This window comes from Chrysemys picta, chromosome 10, assembly GCF_011386835.1.
Source record: "Chrysemys picta bellii isolate R12L10 chromosome 10, ASM1138683v2, whole genome shotgun sequence".
Lineage (NCBI taxonomy): Eukaryota > Metazoa > Chordata > Testudines > Emydidae > Chrysemys > Chrysemys picta.
The window spans coordinates 22,918,669-22,940,272 of NC_088800.1; the positions used below are offsets into that span (position 1 = coordinate 22,918,669).

At 47.0% G+C, this 21,604-nt stretch overlaps 1 long non-coding RNA gene across 1 annotated transcript in view; it reads right to left on the minus strand.

Moving 5' to 3' along the window:
• Window positions 1-369: 369 nt before the first annotated feature.
• The window catches only part of LOC135973923 (uncharacterized), an 80,495-nt gene continuing 59,260 nt past the window's right edge, over window positions 370-21,604 (minus strand). Inside the window, exon 3 of the long non-coding RNA XR_010591009.1 lies at window positions 370-1,277. This is a non-coding gene — a long non-coding RNA (uncharacterized LOC135973923). The remainder of the gene's footprint in view (window positions 1,278-21,604) is intronic.

The following is a 21,604-nucleotide window of genomic DNA, read 5'->3' on the forward strand; positions in this document are numbered from 1 at the left end:
ACACAATGAGCTCCTGGCCCATGACTAGGTGCTACAATAACGATGGTTCTGCATGGTAGGTTCACAAAGTAAAAATAATTGTGAAGTGTGGATTGGGGACGAGAATTAAAAATAAAACGGTCAGATCATCTGATTTAATTTTTAGATCTTGTGGGGGAAATGCCAATTACGGCTCTGGAAGGCTTGTACTAAGGACAGCTGTTTGAGCTTGCAGATGACAGGGTAGGATGTAGTAGGTAGCAAGGATACTAACTGTGTAACAGCAAGGAGGTAAGTTTAGTATAATCAGCAATTAGCTCAAGATCCCTACATCAGTGCTAATGGTAACCCCACTGCTAGTCTCTTAGCATATGCGCCACATGCTTCAGATGGCAGGTGACCAGGATTCATCACCAAATTTGGTCCCCTGATTGGTTCAGTAGCTTCCCTTGCTTGGGCCAGGTACTGACAGGGAGTATGTTAGCGATCTGTCAAGAGAAGCTATCAGAACAGTGGAGAGCAAATCCAGATGAGAAGCTGATATTAAGAACCTTGAAAGTTTGTATATGCAAAGGTATTTTGGGGGCAGATAGTGACTCCTGTTGTGCAATGATTCCTGGGCTAAGTGAAAATGCAAGTCTGCTGCAGTGTCCTAGACCTGTATGACTTTCATCAGTGCTCTCCCTCTTTTTTTTTTATACCTAATATCTGTGTGAACATTTGCTGCTAACACTAGCTGTCTGCCTGCTCCACTCCACCCTGCCAGTGTTTTTTGGCCCCAGTTATGCTCTGCTGACACTAATTGTCTCAACATACTCCCAAAGTTCTGTTGAAAACCTGTTTCTTCCCTTCCTCCTCCTGCGCTTTATCTGCAGCCGTGCCATTTCCCCCTCACCTCTGTCTGCCGTAGAATTTTAGCTCTGGTTTTTAAAATGAGAATTTTATACCAGCTTGAAATGATACAACACAAACTTTGTTCCACATACTTCGTGTTATACATAATTCTTTCAGTTAAAGCAATGGCCAATTTTCTATAAGATCAGGATTCTGGTTTATGTGAAAACTCATAAAAGCCAACAAAACCCCACTGCAGTAGAAAGATGAGAATGGGCTGATTTCCTTCCTCTGCCACCAGGACACATCCTCACTTTGCCTCCTAGGTAGATCATTTCCTGATAACCACAGACGGGTATTCTAAGGCAGTCCACTTAACCTCCATTGATTTCCAGGTAGTGGGCTGGCAGCCAGGAAGCTGGTTGGGTGGGGAAAGCTGGCTGGATGTCAGTGCATGTTTCCAGCTGCAAGGAAGCAAAGAGGCAAGAGTTCTAATTCACTCACCTTCCTGCTGCAAGAACCTGTCACCGATTTACTTGTAGATGGATCTGCTTAGCAGGGAACTACAACACCCAGCAGCTCCCTCCCACTGCACGTCTTTGTGGTGTAGAGAGGGTGAAACAGGAGCCACATGGCAAGAAGGGAGCTGGAGAGAAGCCCTAGGAACTGTGGACAGAGACACATGTGGAACAGGCTGAGTGCCAGACATTACAGCTGTGTGGGACTTAGGGGGAGCAGAAGTGGCTGGGCAGGGAGCCAGTGCTAAGGGGCACCAATGAGAGACAATAATGGAACCTGTCTTGGAAATCCACAAATGTTCATTTACTTGGCTGGACGGGAGAGGGCAGCCCAGGCACAAGGCCTGAAAAGCACTAACTCTCAGTTGGACTGCCCCAGGGGCCTAAACACTTACCCCTGTCACTCACTTTGTACTAACTATAACTGTTTAAACCTCCATACTTAGGGTATTTGCAACCTTTCCCTTCTTGCTAGCGCTAGTAAAATATCCTTTCACTTTAGCCATATATCTGAGTGATTATTGAAACATACCAGGGCCTGTGCCAACAAGGTCTAACTGCTGAAGCACCTACAGTGCTTGGCTCTGAGTTGTGGTGCTACTGACAGCTAGATCCCAGGTATTTCTCCCCTGGAAACTAGCATGTTTCTTAAGGATTAGGATCTGGGGGTCATAGTGGACCACAAGCTAAATACGAGTCAACAGTGTAACACTGTTGCAAAAAAAGCAAATATCATTCTGGGATGTATTAGCAGGAGTGTTGTAAGCAAGACACAAGAAGAAACTATTCCGCTCTACTCTGCGCTGATTAGGCCTCAACTGGAGTATTGTGTCCAGTTCTGAGTGCCACATTTCAGGAAGGATGTGGAAAAATTGGAGCCAGTCCAGAGAAGAGCAACAAAAATGATTAAAGGTCTAGAAAACATGATCTATGAGAAAAGATTAAAAAACCTGGGTTTGTTTAGTTTGGAGAAGAGAAGACTGAGAGGGGACATAATAACAGTTTTTAAGCACATAAAAGGTTGTTATAAGGAGGGAGAAAAATTGTTCTTCTTAACCTCTGAGGATAAGACAAGAAGCAAGGGGCTTAAATTGCAGCAAGGGCGGTTTAGGTTGGACATTAGGAAAAACTTCCTAACTGTCAGGGTAGTTAAGCACTGGAATAAATTGCCTACGGAGGTTGTGGAATCTCCATCATTGGAGATTTTAATAGCAGGTTAGACAAACACCTGTCAGGGATAGTCTAGATAATACTTAGTCCTGCCTTGAGTTCAGGGGACTGGACTAGATGACCTCTTGAGGTCCTGTCCAGTTCTATGATTAATATGACAGTGCTTTCCGGTTTAGCCAGTTATGTTCAAGGCTCAGGAGCGAGAATTGTTAGTGTATTGGTGCTACTGTGTCAGTGTCCATGTATGTATCCAGCCAGAACATTATTCACCATCCTAGACACCTTACAGCAGTGGTCTCCAAAGTGGGGTGCGCAAGAGGATCCTGGGGGGTGCGCGGCAGGTGCGCTTTTTTTCTTCATCGGGCAGGAGTCCGAGCGGCTTTTTTTTTTGCTTCAGCAAAAATGGTAGAGCCGGCGCGGCAGGTGGTGCGTGCTCAAAAAACTTTTACTGAGAGGGGTGCGCGATCAAAAAAGTTTGGAGACCACTGCCTTACAGTACCAACCAGAGCATGGTAACTTTGAGGGGGTTTTGTTTGGAATTCACTGTTTAAGTGAGTTAGGCAACCTGCTGCCTCTGCTATAACCAAATGCCCAGTGACCCATTTAGAGAGAGGAAATGTAGCCTTTTACGCTTTGTGTCTCTGTTTCTGCACTTAGCTGCTAGACAGAGGGCTGGGAACATGCTGAAGCAGCAAAGAAAAAAGAGAGAAAACTATGAAAATATTGGCATTCTCGCTGTGTGTCCGAGAAAGAGGAAGAGAAAGTTTAATAAATCAAGTCCCGGTGGATACTGACGTTTGAGCAGAGCAGACTGCAGGCACCTATCCTTCTTCAAACTGACACCTTTCTGTGACCGTGCCAGAACCCAAGTGAATGAGTACTTTCATAGCGGTGTTTACCAAGATTGCTCACTATTTTCTTTGTGACATTATTAGACCTCTGTCCAGCACTTTGCTGTAGACAACTGCTGGTCTGTTTCTTTTCTTTGGTCAATGGTTACAAAATTGAAGTGATTTATTACCTTGCTTTTAGTTACAAGCTGGAGAACTAGAAAGGAACTCAGGGTCTAATTGGGGTCTTAATAATAAGAGAGGTGAAAAAAAATCAGTGAATCTGATTTTATTAAAGTTTTGTTTCCACTATCTTAGTTACGGACATTAGAAAGAACATATTGAACCAACCCGCCCCTTTCTCATTGTAAGCTTCTTGGGGCAAGGGCCGTCCTTTTGTTCTGTTTGTACAGTGCCTAGCACAATGTGGTCCAAGTCATTAAATGCAGCTCTTACGCCCTATCATAATGGCAATAATACAGAATGAACCCTGGACACGTGGTTGGAGATATGCTTGCAACAATGGTGTTTAAGAACCCCTTGTTGCTAACAGCTTCCACCAAAGTTTCTCTGACTGGGGTGGACAAGGATATTTTCACTGAGAAATGTTGTATAAAAGCATAATGTAGGCGATGGGTCCATGTAATCACAGATTTTACCATGATGGGACAGTGTGATACAACACAGGAGAGGCTTAGCCATGTCATAAAACGGGGTTTTTTTGTGGCTGGAAGCAAATCTTTTTCTAACTATGTTACAGAATTGCGATACAGGCCAGAGCCCGAATTCCTCTGATATAAATCCAAAGTAGCGCAACTGACTTGGTGGAATGACATAATTTTATTTCACTTTTCACCTTCTTTTGCTTATTTCTCTGGGGCTTGGGGAAAAATTTATTTGCCAAAAAAAAATGATGTGTTAAGTATATGAAGAGGTAAATCAGCTCCTTTCTTTAGTTGTCCTTTGACTGGTAAATAATACCTGTTTCAGGCAGAAGCTTTCCAAATGTACAATAGATTTTGGTCTATATCTATGTTATCTGAGCAATCTCAGTAGCATTTCCAACTGTTGTAATATTACATGCTTTAAGAAGTTCATACCTCAATATTGCCTGGCAGTCTCTGGTATGTTGGCCAAGCATCCAGAGCATTACGAATGAAACGCTCAGAACATGAAAGTAATATCAAGTCAGTTTAGAATTGCCCTGTAGCTAAGCATTCTTTTCTTGTCCCTGTATTTTTGGATGGAGTCAAAAGGCTTACAGCAACCAGACATTGAGAATATATTAAGGATTTGCTTCTAGAACATAGTTCAAATGTACTATTTTTTTAAACCAACTTAAAACCAAAGAATTTAAAAGGGATCTTACATAACATGTTTTCTTATGTTCTCAATATGAATAGTTATTCTAAGTATAAATAATTTGAAGGCAGAACAGTCTTATATAAAGTGCGTTTTCTCTTATGTAATCATATATTGATACTCGTCTAATGTGCTCATCATTTAAGAAATCTCTGACCATAAAAATAAGAGCGGCATCTATCAGTCTCTTCCCTAGGACCATGGTAGTGATTGAAGATTATTGCAAGTTTTTATTTACATATATTTATATATTATTTGAAGGTATATTTGCATAATTATCTAACGACATAAGATTTTTTTGTTGGAATGTGATGCTGCTGCAAGAATAGGTATCCTGAGGGGAGAAGGGGGCTCTAGAGTAGAAATAAATCAATTTTAATAGTAATTATAAATCCAGTGGAACATGTAGTCTGAAGTCCTGATTTCCTATTGGTTACTGTAGTAGCCTTTGCCAGTTAGTACTGTAAAGAGAACAATGGATGGTTGGCAACTTTTCACTTTTCAAGGTAATGTTTTCGTTTAATGATTTAATGTAGCAATAACGACCACTGGGTTGGGCATTTCCTGGAAGCTAATGGCTGGCTTGGTTCATTAACTAACAGGAAATACCCAGCCCAGAGAGCATTATTGAGTAAAGAAAAGAAAAGCATTTACTTTATTATTTTTATATTTATTTTCCCCCAGAATATTCAAAGTGGAGACATAGGCTTTTTTCCCCTTCCTGTTTCACTCTTTTCCATTGGCAAATCTCCCTCAACTCCACACAGCTGGTGTTTGACACTTGTCTGTGTAGTACAACCTCCCCAGGCTGGAGCAGTCATGATAGAAAGGGACAGGTAGAGCACCAGTTACTTCTCTTACTGCATGAATTATGGTACGTGCCTTTTCATCTTGTCAGGGATTCTACCACAAACACACCTGTCCCTCTCTGTCTTGTTTTCCTTCCCTCTTCTCTCACCCTCTTCAGTCCCCCACCCCTGTTTCTCTCCCACACTGGTCTCTGGGCCCCATTTTTCTCCTCCCCCCAGCCCTTTTCTTTGCCCTTTCTCCCCCTCCCTTGTTGCTGCTACTCAGAATTCCTCTAATGCTCCCTTCACTGTGCTGCTGCTGTGATGACACCCCTGCCTGATGACTTGTTACTTGCTGACTCTTCTCTATCTCAGCAGCAGGTGGTGCCAGCCAGGCTTGCTGCTGCTCTAGGAAGATTGCCTGTGCACAGCCCAGCACCACACTCCTCTCCAGGAGGGGTGTTGCTGCTCCTCAGCTGTTCCTCCTCTCTGTCTGCAGGAAAAGGCTGCTTAATTTTTTCTGATACACATGTTGCTCCTTCTGTGTGCTGCGGTGCATTCTGCATTCTCTCAGACTGTGCTGTCCAGTTGGCAGGTAGCCATGTCAGGAATTGCCCTCACAATTGGCCTGCAGATGAACAGTCTCAACCAAGGCCTGTGTGGGCAGAATATGGAGGGGAAACATCACAGAATTTTTGTTGCCCTGACCTAGAAGCCCTACCTGCAATTTTTTCTGTGAGAGGGCATGATGTGGCCTTGTGTGATTTAGCCAGAGGAGGTAGCTTAATAGTCTTGGCATCAATCAGATTTGAAATATTTAAAGTAAAAAATCCTGGCAGAGGCAACTCACCCCTTTTCCCGTTCTCCCAGGATAAAGGAGATGAGTTCCATCCAATTTACTGTTTGCATGTCTTTCAGGCGAGGCTTTGCAAACTGTGGCCCTATTAGACCTGCAAGAATAGTCAATGTTCTGTGGCAATTTTCTTACAAGTAGGGGCTATGCTCAAGGGCAGCTCGCGGTCCCAGGTACAGAACCATGTGGAGCTGCTATTGGCTACGTGTGCCAACCTAAGCCTCTAGTAAATGAGGCCAAGTCAACACTGGTTTCGGTGCAGCGCGTAGAATTCAAAGGCGCTCTCCTGGAGGCCTCCAGGGCCACAGTCTCCCTTCCCCTGGGCAGGTTCCAGACCCTGAAGGGGCTCATAGCCTCGGTCACGGAGTTCCCCATCACCACGGCCAGGGCATGCCTGCAGCTCCTTGGCCCCATGGCTGCGTGCATGTATGTGGTCCGCCACGCCAGGCTTCAGATGAGGCCCCTCCAACTCTGGCTGGCCTCAGAGTTCTCCCAGGCCTGGGACAAAATGGACAAAGTCCTCTCGGTACTGGCACCTGTGATTGCCATGCTACAATGATGGTCCTGCCCGGTCAATATGCTGCAGGGAATTCCCTTCCGGGACCTGACTCTGTCACTAGACCTAGTGTCCGATCCGTCGGACTTGGGCTGGGGGGCCCATGTAGGGAACTCACAAACCCAAGGGATGTGGTCGGCCTCGGAGTTGTCTCTTCACATAAACGTCAGGGAACTCAGGGCAATACGCTTAGCCTGTGTGGCGTTCAGCTCACAACTGCGGGGCAAGGTAATCAGAGTACTCACAGACAACACCGCCGCAATGTTCTACATCAACAGGCAAGGCGGGACAAGGTCCTCGGCCCTTTGCCGGGAAGCCCTCAGCCTCTGGGAGTTCTGTATAGCCAACGACATTTCCCTGAAGGCTTTCCACCTGCCAGACAGCAACAACACACAGGCCGATCACTTGAGCAGGGTTTTCTTCTCCCAACAGGAGTGGTCGCTCCACTCGGAGGTCACTCACCAGCTCTTCCGAGCATGGGACACTCCCCAAGTAGACCTGGTTGTGACCCGACAGAACCGGCGTTGCCACAAGTTCTGCTCCAGTGGGGGGGGGGTGGGGAGGAACATGATCTCAGATGCCTTCCTCCTGTCATGGTTGGGCCAACTCCTCTGTGCATTTCCCCTCATAGACAAGGTCCTAGAGAAAGTGAAAATGTACAAGGCATGCGTCCTCCTGATCGCCCCAGCCTGGTCCCAGCAACATTGGTACGGGACCCTCCTGGGCCTGCTGGTGGCCCCTCCGCGGCCATTGCCGCTCCGCCCGGACCTACTCTCCCAGGACCAGGGCCACCTCCTCCACCCCAACCTGGCCACCCTCCATTTGACAGCATGGCTGCTCAATGGCTAGAGGCAAGGTGTTCTGAAGGGGTCAGGCGTGTCCTCCTAGAAAGTAGGAAGCCATCCACGCGCTGAGCCTACCTAGCAAAGTGGTCCAGGTTTTCCAGGTGGGTGGGCAAGTGGGGTACTTCCCCAATTGCTCCCCCACTCCAACTTATCCTTGAGTATCTCCTTCACCTTAGAACTCAGGGCCTGGCACCTTCCTCCGTCAGGGTGCACCTGACAGCTATTTCGGCGTTCCATCCGCCGGTCCAGGGCTGCTCGTTTTTTTCCCATGCCATGACTGGGCATTTCCTCAAGGGGCTAGACCGGTCCTTTCTGTATGCTAGCACCCCTGTTCCTCAGTGGGATCTAAACTTGGTGTTATCCCGCCTCACGGGGCCCCCGTTCGAACCCCTGGCCACATGCTCATGGTCTCACCTTTCATGGAAGGTAGCCTTCCTCGTGGCTATCACATCAGCTCAGCGGGTCTCGGAGCTCAGGGCCTTGACCTGCGACCCCCCCACATGGTCTTTCACAAGGGCAAGGTGCAGCTCCGCCCACACCCTGCATTCCTCCCTAAGGTGCTCTCCGCCTTTCACATGGGCCAGGACATCTTCCTGCCTTTCCTCTGTCCCAAACCTCATGCCTCTAATGAGGAACGCCGCCTCCATATGCTCGATGTGCGCAGGGCGCTCGCTTTTTATCTGGATCATACTAAGCCGTTCCACAGGTCCTCGCAACTCTTTGTTGCTTCAGCCGAACGCATGAAGGATCAACCGATCTCCACCCAGCGGCTTTCCCGGTAGATTACATCGTGCATCCACACATGCTATGACCTAGCAGGGGTTCCCTCACCACCTATCATGAGGGCGCACTCGACAAGGGCTCAGGCTTCATCGGCTGCCTTTGTGGCCCATGTCCCTATCCAGGACATCTGTAGAGCCGCTACCTGGTCCTCAGTACACAAGTTCACGTCGCACTATGCGATCATCTCCCATGCCAGGGATGACGCTGGTTTCGGTAGAGCTGTTCTTCAGCCAGGGAATCTGTGAACTCCTACCCACCTCCCTCAGACATAGCTTGCAATCACCTACTGTGGAATACACATGAGCAAGCACTCGAAGAAGAAAGGACAGTTACCTGTTCCGTAACTAGCATTCTTCAAGATATGTTGCTCATGTCTATTCCACATCCCGCCCTCCTTCCCCTCTGTCGGAGTTGGTCTGGCAAGAAGGAACCGGGGGGGGGGAGCGCGTGGCTCCCCTTATTGCGCGCTATAGAGGCGCCACTCCAGGGGTCACAGCAGCGCTCCCCGTACGGGTATAGCTAAGGGAAAGACTTCCGGCACCGGTGCACGTGGCGAGCACGCACACCTACTGTGGCATAGACATGAGCAACACATCTCGAAGAACGCCAGTTACGGAACAGGTAACTGTCCTTTCCACTGACTCACTGTGAGACCTTTCATTTCACCTCTCTGTGCAACAGTGCCTCTATTTAAAATGGGGATGCTACCTACCCTGGAAGTAATAATATCATGCTTACAACTTCCTTTGGGCCTATATGCTTCATATTGCACAGACTTGTGTAGTCATATAGCCCTGGAGCCAGCAAAGCACTTAAGCAGGTGTTTAACTTTATGCTGGTATACATGACTATGCAAGGTGCAAGGCAAAGGAACACCAGACCTAGAATATTGCCATTGTTACATGCTGGCTGTGGTGAATTGGCCCAGAGTGCTTTGTTATTTTTAAATGGGCAACAGAATAGCAATTTCTAATCTCACCCCTTAACAAACTCGGAGCCCCAAATTTGACTGGTGCCTGTCTACTTCTTACCTTATCCTTCATCACCTTTTGCCGCTGTGCTTAGAGCACAGAGACAGACCGGTTTCATCACCTCACACTTCCCCTAAGTCATTTACCACAATTGTGCCCATGAGACTCTCATTTCTGATACCGTGGTAACTGGTATCTTCATATTCTCAGCTGCTGCTGCCACAATATAGCCTGGAACAATATGGCAGAGAGCATAGCCTGAGACATCTCTTGTTGAAACTAATGAGTTTAACCTTCTGAAATATACAAGAATCCTTTGCTAGGCTATTACAAAGGTCTGAGGTTGCAATGTGCTGACTTTTAAACTCACTGTTCTAATGCTAGTGCTCTATTATGCAACTGCATCTAAGTCATTTAGCTTAGACAAATAGGCTTAATGTTCTTTGGCTATACATAGAACGAACGCTATGCTTTCTTTATAAGGGACTGTATAAAACAGCTTCTCTGTTTCCTAGTGATACAGCCACACACTCAGAACAAGCAGTCTCCCAAAGGCAATGAAACCTGAGACGGGAAGTCCCCACACTGTGCAGGTGGAGAATCAGCATTCAAGGATCAAGAGGTCAAATTTTTTGCAATTGTGCTAGAACGTGTGTACTCACAAAGTTGTATAGCTTTCCTGGCCCAACCTCTCCCTCCTCCACCCAGTGTGGGCACAGTCATACTAGTGCAAATGTGCTTATCCTGGTATAACTCATTCCTGTATGATACAGGGACTAAGCTATACTGGTATGAAGCACCTTTATACAAGTATAACTGCGTCCATGCAAGGGCTTGTACTGATATAACTATACTAGTAAAAAAAAAAAAAAAATCACACCTCAACCAAAATAGCTAAATCAGTACACACCTGTGAATAGCCAGGCCTTAGAGTAGCTAGTCCAGGGCTCCAAAGGCCAAACCATGGTCCAGTTCAAGTCTGTAGCAAAATTCCCATTGATGTCAATGCCACCAGGATTTGGCTCCAAGTCCAGGCATTAAAAAAGAGGTGACCCTGCTCCTGTATACTAGTCAGGCCTGCTACAGCTTAAAGCATTTGCTCGGTGCAAGATTCTTGCCAGCATATGTGCCATGAGCTAAACTTCTGCCTTTACTAGGGTGTTCTGGTTCATTACGAGTAACATGTAGCAGCCTGGCAGAGGGGACAGAGCTGAAACGCTTGATCAGCACTCTCAGCCGTGAGGCATGTCAGCTTACACACATTATGAGGGTTCCTAGTGATTTTGATCTTAACAACAAGAAGTTCTTTCTTGCAAAAAGTAATGATGAAATGTACCAGTATGATACTAGGCCACAGCACTTCCCAGTCCTATGGGCAGCAGCCACTTATCATCAGTGTTAAAAGGCTGTAGCATTGCTAGTGCCAATCAGTCTTGGGCTTTCAGCACTAATTCTTAAGTATAGGAAAATTGCAATGAAAGCTACAGTGGCTTTCAAACACTGGAGCCAACGGAAAACTTCTGCACGAATAATTATTTATTTTAAATGATCTCTCTCTAAACTCCTTCATTATGAAATCATGAAGAAGGAAGCAGCTGTATTGTAAGCATGGTGTAGTGTATCAAGACTGGAAGTACTGTAGACAGAGACATGGTGAACAGCAGATTTCAAGAGCTCTTTTTTAGGTAAGATATTTCTTTCTTTCTAATGTTATTTTTCCTTCTGGTTTCAATTGGATATAGTATTCTTCCTCACTTCCTGCCTAAGACTGTTTTGTAGTAGCACCAGGCCCTGCTAAACAGCTGTTGTGGTCCATTCCAGAGGTGGCTGCTGCATTTCTGAGGTATCATAGAATCATAGATTATAGGACTGGAAGGGACCTCGAGAGGTCATCGAGTCCAGTCCCCTGCCCGCATGGCAGGACCAAATACTGTCTAGACCATCCCTGATAGACATTTATCTAACCTACTCTTAAATATCTCCAGAGATGGAGATTCCACAACCTCCCTAGGCAATTTGTTCCAGTGTTTAACCACCCTGACAGTTAGGAACTTTTTCCTAATGTCCAACCTAGACCTCCCTTGCTGCAGTTTAAACCCATTGTTTCTGGTTCTATCCTTAGAGGCTAAGGTGAACAAGTTCTCTCCCTCCTCCTCATGACACCCTTTTAGATACCTGAAAACTGCTATCATGTCCCCTCTCAGTCTTCTCTTCTCCAAACTAAACAAACCCAGTTCTTTCAGCCTTCCTTCATAGGTCATGTTCTCAAGACCTTTAATCATTCTTGTTGCTCTTCTTTGGACCCTTTCCAATTTCTCCACATCTTTTTTAAAATGCGGCGCCCAGAACTGGACACAATACTCCAGCTGAGGCCTAACCAGAGCAGAGTAGAGCGGAAGAATGACTTCTCGTGTCTTGCTCACAACACACCTGTTAATGCATCCCAGAATCATGTTTGCTTTTTTTGCAACAGCATCACACTGTTGACTCATATTTAGCTTGTGGTCCACTATAACCCCTAGATCCCTTTCTGCCGTACTCCTTCCTAGACAGTCTTTTCCCATTCTGTATGTGTGAAATTGATTTTTCCTTCCTAAGTGGAGCACTTTGCATTTGTCTTTGTTAAACTTCATCCCGTTTAACTCAGACCATTTCTCCAATTTGTCCAGATCATTTTGAATTATGACCCTGTCCTCCAAAGTAGTTGCAATCCCTCCCAGTTTGGTATCATCCGCAAACTTAATAAGCGTACTTTCTATGCCAATATCTAAGTCGTTGATGAAGATATTGAACAGAGCCGGTCCCAAAACAGACCCCTGCGGAACCCCACTCGTTACGCCTTTCCAGCAGGATTGGGAACCATTAATAACAACTCTCTGAGTACGGTTATCCAGCCAGTTATGCACCCACCTTATAGTAGCCCCATCTAATTTGTATTTGCCTAGTTTATCGATAAGAATATCATGCGAGACCGTATCAAATGCCTTACTAAAGTCTAGGTATACCACATCCACCGCTTCACCCTTATCCACAAGGCTCGTTATCCTATCAAAGAAAGCTATCAGATTGGTTTGACACGATTTGTTCTTCACAAATCCATGCTGGCTGTTCCCTATCACCTTACCACCTTCCAAGTGTTTGCAGATGATTTCCTTAATTACTTGCTCCATTATCTTCCCTGGCACAGAAGTTAAACTAACTGGTCTGTAGTTACCTGGGTTGTTTTTATTTCCCTTTTTATAGATGGGCACTATATTTGCCCTTTTCCAGTCTTCTGGAATCTCTCCCGTCTCCCATGACTTTCCAAAGATAATAGCTAGAGGCTCAGATACCTCCTCTATTAGCTCCTTGAGTATTCTAGGATGCATTTCATCAGGCCCGGGTGACTTGCAGGCATCTAACTTTTCTAAGTGATTTTTAACTTGTTCTTTTTTTATTTTATCTGCTAAACCTACCCCCTTCCCATTAGCATTCACTATGTTAGGCATTGCTTCAGACTTCTCGGTGAAGACCGAAACAAAGAAGTCATTAAGCATCTCTGCCATTTCCATGTTTCCTGTTACTGTTTCTCCCTCTTCACTAAGCAGTGGGCCTACCCTGTCTTTGGTCTTCCTCTTGCTTCTAATGTATTGATAAAAAGTCTTCTTGTTTCCTTTTATTCCCGTAGCTAGTTTGAGCTCATTTTGTGCCTTTGCCTTTCTAATCTTGCCCCTGCATTCCTGTGTTGTTTGCCTATATTCATCCTTTGTAATCTGTCCTAGTTTCCATTTTTTATATGACTCCTTTTTATTTTTTAGATCTAGCAAGATCTCATGGTTAAGCCAAGGTGGTCTTTTGCCACATTTTCTATCTTTCCTAACCAGCGGAATAGCTTGCTTTTGGGCCCTTAATAGTGTCCCTTTGAAAAACTGCCAACTCTCCTCAGTTGTTTTTCCCCTCAGTCTTGATTCCCATGGGACCTTACCTATCAGCTCTCTGAGCTTCCCAAAATCTGCCTTCCTGAAATCCATTGTCTCTATTTTGCTGTTCTCCCTTCTACCCTTCGTTAGAATTGCAAACTCTATGATTTCATGATCACTTTCACCCAGGCTGCCTTCTACTTTCACATTCTCAACGAGTTCCTCCCTATTTGTTAAAATCAAGTCTAGAACAGCTTCCCCCCTAGTAGCTTTTTCAACCTTCTGAAATAAAAAGTTGTCTCCAATGCAGTCCAAGAATTTGTTGGATAGTCTGTGCCCCGCTGTGTTATTTTCCCAACATATATCCGGATAGTTGAAGTCCCCCATCACCACCAAATCTTGGGCTTTGGATGATTTTGTTAGTTGCTTGAAAAAAGCCTCATCCACCTCTTCCACCTGGTTAGGTGGCCTGTAGTAGACTCCTAGCATGACATCTCCCTTGTTTTTTGCCCCTTTAAGCCTAACCCAGAGACTCTCAACACTTCCGTCTCCTATGTCCATCTCTACCTCAGTCCAAGTGTGTACATTTTTAATATATAAGGCAACACCTCCTCCCTTTTTCCCCTGTCTATCCTTCCTGAGCAAGCTGTACCCATCCACACCAACATTCCAATCATGTGTATTATCCCACCAAGTTTCAGTGATGCCAACAATGTCATAGTTGTATTTATTTATTAGCACTTCCAGTTCTTCCTGCTTATTCCCCATACTTCTCGCATTTGTATATAGGCATCTAAGATACTGGTTTGGTCTTTCCTCCCAGTTTTGTCCTGACTCTCCTTTCTCTCTGCCAATATAGCCCACACTCCCTCTCGTTTCCGATCCATCTCCCCGGTCTCCATGTTCCCCACTTACCTGTGGGCTTTGCTCACCTGTCCCCGTCGAACCTAGTTTGTGAAATGATTCCTGGGAAGGGTGTCAAGCGATTAAAAAAATTAATTGCGATTAATCGTGCTGTTAAACAATAATAGAATACCATTTATTTAAATATTTTTGGATGTTTTCTACATTTTCAAATATATTGATTTCAATTACAACACAGAATACAAAGAGTACAGTGCGCACTTTTTATTTTTTATAACAAACATTTGCACTGTATGAAAGAAACTTCAATTCACCTCACTGAAGTACTGTAGTGCAATCTCTTTATCATGAAAGTTGAACTTACAAATGTAGAATTATGTAAAAAAGAATAACTGCACTTAACAATAAAACAATGTAAAACTTTACAGCCTACAAGTCCACTCAGTCCTACTTCTCATTCAGCCAATCACTCAGACAAACATGCATTCAGTGTTGGGTGAGGACAGGGGAGGGGGGGAAGTAAGCAATGACTTGTGCAGGAGGAGGGTCTGGGAGGACAGGGGGTGACACTGGGAGGAACAATCAATAACTGGTGCAGGAGGAGGGTGAGAGAGGTGTCTTGCTGCTGCTTCTGGAAGGGTGGTTTCTGGTACTGGGCTCGCCAGTCTCTCCTCCTTTTACTGAGCTAGGTGGGCTCCCATCAGCTGAGTGAGCCCTTGTTTGCAAGGAGGGTGGATTTTACCTCAGGGACTCATCATACTGCAGGGGTGGAGAGGCTGGTGCAGGGAGGCTGAGCTCGCCAGGCCCATGTTCTCTATGGGGTACCCCTGCAGTGAGTGGCTGGCTAGGGGCAATGGGGCACGACGCAGGGCGTTGTTCCCGGGAGTGAGGGGCCGGCCAGGAACAGTAGGGCCCGAGCTGGCTAGGGTGACGATACGTCCCATTTTGGCCAGGACAGTCCCCTTTTTCAGCTCTTCCCTGGCCGTCCCTACTTCTTCGCCAAAACTGGGCATTTGCAAGGCAGAGCAGAGAGAGGCGGCTGCTGCCTGAGGATCAGCTGAAGACAGCACTGCCCGCCAGCAGGAAAGTGGAGAAATTTGCTGTGCTGACTTCAGAGCTGACGGGGCAGGGGGAATCAGCCTCAGCCAGGGGAGGCGCGGAGCAGGGGGCGGGGAGATCAACCTCAGCGGTGGGTGGCACAGGACTGGGATGGGAGGGACTGAGCCCCAGCTGTGGACGGTGCGGAGTGGGGGAGGAGGGGACAGCCCCAACTGTGGGCAGCCTGGGGCTTGGAGTGGGGATCAGTCCCAGCTGAGGGTGGGGGGGCAAAGGAGGAGGGGTCAGCCCGAGCTGCAGGCAGCACGGGGCTCGGGGGCATGGAGGGGTCATCCCCAGGCGACCTGGGGCTCGGGGGCGGGTGGGGTCAGCCCCAACTGCAGGCAGCATGGGGCTCGGGGCGGAGGGGAGCTCCAGCTGCAGATGGCACATGGGGCTCGGGAACAGGGGTCAGCCTCAGGGCATTGTGGAGCTTGGGGGGCCAACCCCAGCCTCAGCTGTAGGCAGCATGGGGCTCGGAGCGGGAAACCCCACCATGGGCACTGTGGAGCTCGGGGGTGGGGAAGGCCATGCCCCAGATGCAGGCAGCTCAGGGTGTGTGTGTGAGGGGGGTCAGCCTTACTTTCTATAGCCTCTTCTTTTCCCGCCCCCTGGTGGCGGCTTGTGTTACTGCGCCTGACCAGACAGGTTTTTCAAAGCAGTTCATGCTGCCCTCTCGCCCAGAGGGTCTGTGATTAACGCATGTTAAAAAAATTAGCATGTTAATTGTGCTGTGCGTTAATCGCATGCATTAATGGCAGTTAATTGACAGCCCTAATTCCTGGGTATGCAATCATTATGGCCCTACCAAATTCATGGTCCATTTTGGTCAATTTCATACTCATAGAATTGTAAAAATAGTAAATTTCATGATTTCAGATATTTAAATCTGAAATTTCATGGTGTTGTAATGGTGGAGGTCCTCGCCCAAAAGGGTGTTTTTGGGGGGGGTGGTCACAAGGTTATTGTAAGGAGGTTCCGGTATTGCCACTCTTACTTCTGCGCTGCTGGTGGGGTGCTGCCTTCAGATCTGGGCGCCTGGCCAGCAATCGCCACTCTCTAGCCACCCAACTCTGAAGGCAGCACAGAAGTAAGAGTGGCAATATCATAACCCCCCCTACAATAACCTTGCAACCCCTCCCAGCAACTCGCTTTTGGGTTGGGACCCCCAATTTGAGGTCTCCCCCATGAAATCTGTATAGTGTAGGGTAAAAGTACACAAAAGACCAGATTTCAAGGGGCAAACCAGATTTCACAGTCTGTGACACGTTTTTCATGACCATGAATTTGGTACGGCCCTAGCAATTGTTTATAAAAATAGTTTGAAGGGTCTGGTGATTTTTAGGGCCTGGTATTTAGCAGGACATCAGCCTAGTCTCTAATTTTGTGGTGGCTGTTTTTTCACCCACAAAATATCATAATCACATATGCTAGATGTCTAAATCCTAATATTCACACCTACAATTCATGAGAGAAGCAAACCTGCAAGGGCAGTTAATCCCCCTGACCTCCCATAAAAAGAAGCCATCACTGAAAATCAGCCCTTAAAATTCAATATGCTTCTCTTTTTACCGTTGTATTTTATTATGTGCCCAATTTTTATTTGTAAAGGATTAGATTGTCACCAATTTAACAATTTAGTTTATTGCTGGATATTATACATCACCTACACAACATGAACTAGATTAATTTAAAGTGATAACAGGCCATAAACTGCTTGTAACTCCAGGGCCGGCTCTGGCTTTTTGGCCTCCCCAAGCAAAAACAAAAACAAAATCAAAAACAAAAAAACAAAAAAACGGGGTGGCCAGAATGGCAAAGCAAAAAAAAAAACCTGCGGCGCGGCCGGAGCGCGGGTGCAGGGGGGACCGGCTAGTAGAGGGGAGGGGAAGAGGGAGGGAGCGGGCGGGAGAGAGAGAGAAGGGGGGCGGCCAGGGCTACAGCGGGGCACTGCCATGCGGCCCCTCGCACCGCGCCGCCTGCCGCCTGCCGGGAGGGCTCCCCTCCGGTCGGCGGGTAGGGAAGGACGAGGACTGCCCTGCCGGGCTTGCTGCAGGGCGCTCCCGTCCTCCGCGCCGTCGCCCCCTACAGGGCGGACGGAGTGGAATAAAAAAAAGCGGCCGTGCCGCCCTAGGATTGGGCGGAATGCCGCCTCATTCAAACTGCCACCCCAAGCACCAGCTTGCTCGGCTGGTGCCTGGAGCCGGCCCTGTGTAACTCTCATCAATGGAAAAGACGTCATAGGCGGTGAGTTATATGGGCCCGTGGTGCCCGTGCTCTACCAATATTCAGGAACGTGGGCCCGGCTCCACCAATGTCTGGGCTTATGTTTAATCAGAGCCGTCCTGTCCATAGGATGGATCAGGGCAACTGCCTCTGGCCCCGTGCTTTGGGGGGCCCCACACTTTAGGTGGATGTGGGGTCCAGGGCAGCCTGGGGGGCTAGCAGTGAGTGACCTGGCCCCAGCCCGCCCCGTTCTGCTCTGCCCAGGCCCCGCCTCAACTCCACCCCTTCCCCCAAGCTCCCACCCCGCCTCTTTCCGGCTTTCACCCCCTCCCCCAAGTGGTGCCAGGAGCCGGCAGTGTGGGGCGGGCTGGGGCCAGGTCACTCGCTGCTGCTGGGGCCGGGCCCCCCGCTAACTCCCCAGGCCGCCCTGGACTCCGTATCCACCTGAAACGCAGGGTCCCCAAAGTGCGGGGCCCTGGATGGTTGCCCCGGTCAGTCCTATGCACGGGACAGCTCCACTTGGACCCATTTTGGGCACCATCAAAAATTATACAAACCTGGTGCCCCTGAAAGACGTGGATTAAGCACCTCTGAGACGCCAACGTCTATTGCTCAGGTTAATGCAATTTAACCCAATTGCTTTATATGTTCCTGGGAAAAATGGAGCCCAGCATCACACTCAACTATCTGTGAGTTCGAAGATGACATAAAGGCATACATGAAAGCTGTAGACACATACAGACCAATGTCAGAAAGGAGACTTACTCCAGCTATAATAAACAACCTTGACAGACATGCACCTTCAGGAAGTTCTAAGTTACATTAAGGGTGGCTGGTCCAATTATCTAGAGGATACTAAGGAAGTGACAAGAGACTACTACTTGCGGTGCATGTACAATTAAACAAGTCAAATGGACTCATGATTAAAGATAATTACATTGTAATTCCAAATGAAATGAGAGGAGAAATCCTAAACCTCATCCATGAAGGACACCAAGGATTAACTAAATGCCATGAATAGGCCAACCACTCAGAATGGTGGCCAGACATCAGCCAAGACATAGAGAACATAGTATCTGCATGTGAACATTGCAGAACTAACAGATCAACACAACACAAAGAACTTTTGATAACAACACCTCTAGCAGACATACCTTGGAAGAGACTAGCTGCAGATGTATGCAAATTCAGAGGACATCATTACCTGGTATTATGGACTATTTTTCCAGGTATATAGAAATAATGTACTTGAAAGACATAACATGTTCCAGTGTTATTGAGAAACTGAAGTGCATTTTTGCTCACTTGAGTATTCCAAAACCAATGATGGACAACAGACATTGCAATTCATTCAGACAATTCATTGCAGCAGAATTAAGTCATTCTGAATAAATATGATTTTGATCATATTACTAGCAGCCCACATTACCCACAAGCAAATAGAGACACTCAGAGTGCTGTATGGACTGACAAGAAAATCTATAAAAGGGAGATCCATTCCTTGCTCTTCTGAGTTTCGGATCAAGACCAATAGTGGCTTTTGGATATTGTCCAGTCAGGGCTGGCATTAGGCCGATTCAGACGATTTGACTGAATTGGGCCCCGCGCCTAAAAGGGCCCCGCAGCTGTCCACACCTCCCCCCCAGCTCACTTCCCTCTTCTCCCCTCCCCTGAACACTCCACCCCCTGCTCCTCCCCCTCCCCTGCTTCCCAAGAATCAGATGTTTGCAGGAAGTCTGAAAACAAGCAGGGGCAGGCGGGCAGCAGCAGGTAAGCTGGGGCGGAGGGGGACGACTCTGGGGAGGCGCGGTGCGGCCCAGTCTGGCCCTGGCCGAGCGGCTCCCTCCGGCCCCGGCCCAGCCAAGCGGCTCCAGCCCCAGCGGCTCTGGCCTGGCCCAGCTCGGGCCCTGGTTCCGGCCGAGCGCGCCAGCGGCTCCAGCCCAGCCCCAAGCCCCGTGACTCCAGCCAGAGCGCAGCCCGATTCCTGCAGGCGGGGCTTGCGGCAAGCCCCGCCCCCAGGAATCGGGCCCCAGTTTTGCTAAAGCCGGCCCTGTGTCCAGTACAGCTATGACGGGACGACAACTCAGAACTACTGTTCCAACTTTGGAAAAGAACCTATTTCCACAGTGGTCAGACATGAAGAAAGTAACCAAATCAGATAAAAAGGCTAAAAAAGCTTATGAACACTTTTACAACAGACGTCGCTCGGTTACATGTGAGATGTCGGATCTAGAACCTGGTGACTTTGTTCATGTCAAATTGGACAGAGAAAAAGAATGGACAACTCCGGCTGTCATAAAGAAAAATAATTCAGCACCCAGATCATATGTGATATAGACTAACAATGGAGAATTCCACAGAAATTGTCTACATTTACAGTTTGTTCCTCAGAAAGCACAATCAACAGAGCAAACTCTACATATGGCAGATACAGAACAATAAGAAGAAGACTCAAGGATTTCAAGCCAACCACAGCCAGTTGTTGCAACTGATGGACAGCCAGATGACCAAGTTGTTATGCATTCAGGTCACTTAATGAGAAAGCCATCAAGATTCAGAGACACTTAGCAGACTGATATGTACTGAACCTCAAAGACAGTGTGATAATGTAAATATTGTAAAGGGTAAAAATGTATAACTTAAAGGGGAAGATGTAATGGACTGTTAAACTGTTTTATACACAGCGCCACCTAGTGGCTGAACAGTGTAAAATACTGTATTTACGCTAACGCTATACCTGGCAGAGAGTTAAGGGATCTTATGATGAATGCAAGCTATGTTGCCAGTCCATACTTGGTACAGAAGTACATTACAGACTCTGCCTCCTCCCCAGCATGGAGAAAATTCTGATGAAAAGTAATCACATGCTGCTTCTACTGTCCAGTTATCATCAATGAAATGACCCTGTAGAGCCCCATCCTCTGCTGAAGAGGATATGGGCATGTAATTCACCACCCACATATATACATGAAGGCTTGCAGAAAACCTCTCGCTCAACGTTTGATTAAAAACCCAGCCTAACCCGACAAAGAGAGTTATTCAGAATATCAATAACAGCTGTTCAAGGAAATGTATTGCCACAACAGAAAACCTTGGTATTACAATGTGGCTAAACAAAATGTGAGAAACCTTGGGATACCTAACAGATCATAGCTTGCACCAGGCTGCTTACAGCAAAAGAAAGACAAACAACAACATCCTTAGGCAAAATCTATACTAAACAATAGCCAGCAAGATGTCGTTTGCTATGCTGAATGGATATGGGTATACTGCACTACTGTAACCAGGGCTGAATCCTGCTTTTCTTACTCCCTTACTTATGGCATGGTCAAAGAGAGCTTTGTCTTTAGCAAGCAGGATTTGGTCCCAGTTATGTAACTGTGTCTAAAAACACTGCATGTAACTCCTGGGTGCCTATCAGTGTTGAGTATTTCACCCCTGTGTTGCTACCTAACCATGTAGAACAATGCTGGACAAGGCATTTACGTGAATATTTACATGTGTACTTACCTATTAAAATACTCCTATGAAATACAAACAAAACCATAAAAAACTAGACATATAGGGCCAGATTCTGGGCCTATGGCCTAATTGGGCAGCTGGGACGGAGGAACCTTTGGCTGGCACAGAATGTAGTCCCTCTGACCTGGGGGTGCCAGGGAGGAGTGTGGCCAGAGCACTGCTGTTGCTCCAGCCTCCAGCAGTCCTCAGCTGGCAACATAGCCGCTTGGGGACTGCTACCAGCTGGCACATGTAACTGATCCCTGCAGTCCTGAGGATCAGGGCCATTGCATTTCTAATTCATTCTTTTAAATGTTCACTTGCAGCTATCAGTTTGGGGCGCCGAGTCATTCATTTAGTGAAGTATCGTAACACCCATCACTTTGTAAGTAAAACCCTATCTACACACAACTAGCCCTACAAGTTTTTCGGAGGGACTTTAGGGCGTTACCTGGCCATTAACTTGTTTTGGTTTATTTCTCTATTTATACTGCCTAAAGGCGAAGTGTCCCTGTGAATTCATGAAACAG